Source organism: Peromyscus leucopus, chromosome 15, assembly GCF_004664715.2.
Source record: "Peromyscus leucopus breed LL Stock chromosome 15, UCI_PerLeu_2.1, whole genome shotgun sequence".
NCBI lineage: Eukaryota > Metazoa > Chordata > Mammalia > Rodentia > Cricetidae > Peromyscus > Peromyscus leucopus.
Window position 1 is genome coordinate 39,861,577 of NC_051076.1, and position 4,457 is coordinate 39,866,033.

Consider the following 4,457-nt stretch of genomic DNA (forward strand, 5'->3'; position numbering starts at 1 on the left):
AAAAGGAGAAACCCAGAATCGTACAAGTTTCATGTTGGGCAATAGTCCTTTATGAGATGTCCCTTTCATAGATATTAACTTCCAGTCTTCAGCTAGTCTTCTCATTCTTTTTACCCAGTCTTCCAAACAGCAAAACTTTTCACCAATTATTTCTTTTATGTCCTATATCTTTTGTATTATACCTAAAATCTTTTTCCTATAGTCAGAATGATCTAGGCTTTCTGTTGGGCCATCTCCTTATAGTTTAGAACATTTTCATTTTTCTGGAAGCTATAGGATCTGTGTTTATCTTAATCATATTAATATTGATATTGATAACCTTTTTTTGAATGCCTGTCATTGTCTCTGTATTGTCTTTGGTTTTTGTCAAAAGAACTATGCCCTACAAGGGATATTTCTGAGCACTGCGCTTATCTGTTCTGCTTGGATCTCTAGTACAATTTTGGTTACTGTAGCTTTGTAGTTAGGTCTAGAAATGAGGTAGTATCAATCTTCTAGCCCCCTTTTCTCTTTTAGTGCTGCATTAGTAATTACACATTTTTTGCCCCTTAGTATAAACTTCAGAATCACAAAACAGCTCACCAGGGTTATGTTTGGGATTGCTTTTGCTCAGATTACTAAGAATTTGTTGATGGTTTGCAACTCTCTTATTTCAGCTATCAGCCTGTAATTTTGTGTGTGTTTGTGTGTGTGTGTGTGTGTTTGTGTGTTTAAATTTCATCAGCTGCCTTTGCTCTTAGGATAGTTACGGACTCATACAATGAGTGAGGGAGCAGCCTGCCTGCTTTTAGCTTCTCTAGGCCTGTGAAGAACTGCATAGACAGCTGAAGTGAGATGAGCTGACTAATTCCTTCTTGCCATGCAGAATGCAGGAGTAGCTAGAGTTGGATTTTTTCCTTCTTCCAAGTCAGTTAGTCTTTCATAACTATACAGCAGGGAATGTTCTGGTTAGAGTTTCTTTCTAGAGCAGGCCTTGCTAAGGGCACTGTGTTCCCATGTATCCCTTGACAGTCCCTTGCAAGCACACTCTGATGCAATCCTAAGAGGGGTTTTCTCAGATACACACTGTGAGGAACGCAATGAGCTTCTAGAGGAGACCATGACAGTTTACTAAAACTCACAAAAGTCTACCAATTCTCAAAGCTTGGTTGCCTTAGAGGTTTTTGTTTGTTTTTAAAATAAGAAGCCCTTCACAAGTTTATATATCTTCCTTGCACAGCGTCCATGCTAATCTTTCTGTGTCATTATAATTTTAGTGTATGTGTTTTCAAGGCAAGTATTCTTGGAGTTCTTAACCCTGGAGCGTGACCATGGTAAACCTTCAGAGATGTGTCCATTACAGTTTAGGGTTTTCTGTCTCTGCACTGGTTTCTGTGGTGGACAGGGCTCCGTGTGTCTGTTCTGCTAAGCCATGAATCCTTTCCATCTCCGTCCATCCATCTCTGCCTGAGAGCTGAGACCCCTGTGTTCTCACTCCTTTTGTGGATTTAAATAGAGTTTTCCCCCCTTTCAGTTCTCTTAGCTGTCTTATGGATTGTTTGGGCAGAGCGGCAGCATATAAGCTCCTTATGTACAGAAATAGAAAATGGTTGTATGGCTGTTTAGTTCTGAAAAAAAAAAAAGCTTTCCAATTCTCCACACTTGTCAAGTATTTTTAATCACTTTTTCTAGACACAAGACTCTGAGATTCAAAATATATATGTATGCCTTTTGAAGTTTATTTTGTAGTTAATTAGAATATAGCTAAATTTTTGGTATATTGTTGAGCATATGTTGGTTCACTTGCCCTTAAATTGATGGTCTTAAGATTATCCCTTAATTTTATTTGTCTTGTAAAAGAAGGTCCCTAAACTGTTTATAGTAATTATAATTAACTACTAAAAATGTAAATAGACATATGAATTTAAAACAGAAAAATATTAATCTGATTTAGTCACTGACATATTTTAAGAATATTTAGTAGAAATATGTGAATGTCTGGACAAAACTTATCATCACGTGTCTTAACTACTTGTATAGTTAAGTAAGATGAGTTGACTAATTCCTTCTTGCCATGCAGAAGGCAGGAGTAGCTAGAGTTGGTTTTTTTCCTTCTTCCAAGTCAGTTAGTCTCTTATAACTCTACAGCAGGCAATGTGCTGGTTAGAGTTTCTTTCTAGAGCAGGCCTTGCTAAAGGCACTGTGTTCTCATGTATCCCTTGACTGTCCCTTGCCTGTCTATAGATAAATTATATACAAAAAGCACCAACTACAGGTATCTAGCTAATGGAGTGATAGATTTGGCTTCAATTTGGGTTCTTGTCCTCCCTCAGAACAAGCATAAAAGACTCTACTGAACATCTTTTAAAATTATATGTGTATATGTTTAGATCCATGTATATAGAAGTTTTAGTAAAGTAAGCTCTCTCCATATATTTATATCATGGAAACATAAATATGTAGGGCAAATTGCATGGTGTATCTACACTGAAATGTTAAAAGATACTTTCACTATTTATCTAGTCAAGCTGATATAAATTTCAATAACTGGACTAATATGTTTAACTTGGGTCAAAGACATACTGAAATTTAAGGAAAAGGAAAAAAATCAGTGTATAGTCCCCCAATGCTACTTATATGTAACATGTAAATTGACATACATGAACTGGGCATTAATAATGATGCTCACACTCTTGCAGCCCTCTTTCCACCCTCTCCCTTCTTGCTCTGCCTCTCCTTTTCTCCCCATCTCTATGCTTGCACCTAACCCATTTTTCTTTAAAAGGTATCACCATGTCTCTATGAATTTTTAAGTTAAAAGCAGTAGTCAAGTTAGTTATCCAGTTAATGTCCTACCTGGTAAGGATAAGTTATGGACCCCTGGTGTACCTTGGATGCTCTTCTGTGCTGTTTTTTAATTATCATTCATATTCTTTCCTTCTTTTCTACAAGATATTTCTAAAAGTGTACATGCTGCCCATACAGAATATGAAGGATTTTGATTCTTTGGAATTTCATATAGACATACGGTGTATTTTGATCATATCTACACATCATTCTCCCTTCTCGCATGTTCCTGTTCCCCCATTACATCTCTCTCCAAACGTCTTAAAAATTCTCACATGGAGATGAGAAAGACTCCTGAGACCCCTTCCTAGGTGAGGACCTATTGACCGTCGATGGGTGCTGGGGGAGGAGAATAATTTCTCTTTGACTGTGTGACCACTGGTTGGCTCAGCCTGTCCCAGTGGATGACCCCACATTCATGCACACATGCACAGCGCTAATTGGACTCAGTAGGTTAAAAAATAGTTTTGAAAACACACAAGAAGGACAAACCTAGTTGCAAAAGAAGTGACAACATCGTGACTCTGAAAAGAAATGTCTAAAGAAGAAACTGAACAGTCTCTGGGGCACAGTCTGATCTTACTTCCTCTGAGACCTTAGGAAATTGGTAGACTTTGGGGAAAAAAAGGCCTGACAAATATTAAAAAATAAAAAAATTGGGACTTCTGAGAGTCTCAGAGTATGGACTTGACATTAGATCTCCAGAAGTAGCATGGGGTATTCTGCTGCAGATTTTGAGTGGTCTATTACTATGTGCTCTTCATTATAGGTAGATGAAAAAATATGTTGGAGAGAAATGAGTCATCAATCCACCCAAAATAAAAAGAGAGGAATACCTTCATTAGTTCAAAGTCAAATAAGTAAGTTAAAAAATATTCCTGATCCATGCTTGCCAGAGTGCTTTTCCCCTTTCCTTTCCTTTCCTTTCCTTTCCTTTCCTTTCCTTTCCTTTCCTTTCCTTTCCTTTCCTTTCCTTTCCTTTCCTTTCCTTTCCTTTCCTTTCCTTTCCTTTCCTTTCCTTTCCTTTCCTTTCCTTCCCTTCCCTTCCCTTCCCTTCCCTTCCCTTCCCTTCCCTTCCCTTTCCTTTCCTCCCCTCCCCTCCCCTGTCCCTCCCATCCCCTCTCCTCTCCTCCCCTCTCCTCCCCTGCCCCTCCCATATCTTCTTCTCTTCTGTTTTCTTTCTCCCCCCTTTCTGAATTTAAAAAGATGGCACACGCTAGTGAGGATAGCTCAGTGGGCAAAGGCATTTGCACCCCACCTAGGGCCTAGTTTGAAGTGTATATCCTACGTGTGGAAAGAGAGACAGACTTTCTCAAGTCATCCTCTGACTTCCAAATGCATACCTTGGTACACACACACACACACACACACACACACACACACACACACACACGCACACACACACACACACACACACACAGAGGAATGCAGGAATATATATATATATATATATATATATATATATATATATATATATATATATAGAGAGAGAGAGAGAGAGAGAGAGAGAGAGAGTAAATAAACACATGGGATAAAAATGTTTTGATAAGATTTTGTATAAGACAGCAAGAAGGACTCATCACAGTACATTGATAGAGTAAGTGTTCTAACCTGGATGCATGAACCTTTAC

The 4,457-nt window shown here is 38.3% G+C and overlaps 1 non-coding gene across 1 annotated transcript; it reads right to left on the bottom strand.

Moving 5' to 3' along the window:
- Nucleotides 1-1,174: 1,174 nt before the first annotated feature.
- LOC114696783 lies at nt 1,175-1,276 on the bottom strand. The gene has a single exon (XR_003735062.1). It is a non-coding gene; the product is annotated as a U6 spliceosomal RNA (small nuclear RNA).
- Nucleotides 1,277-4,457: the final 3,181 nt, after the last annotated feature.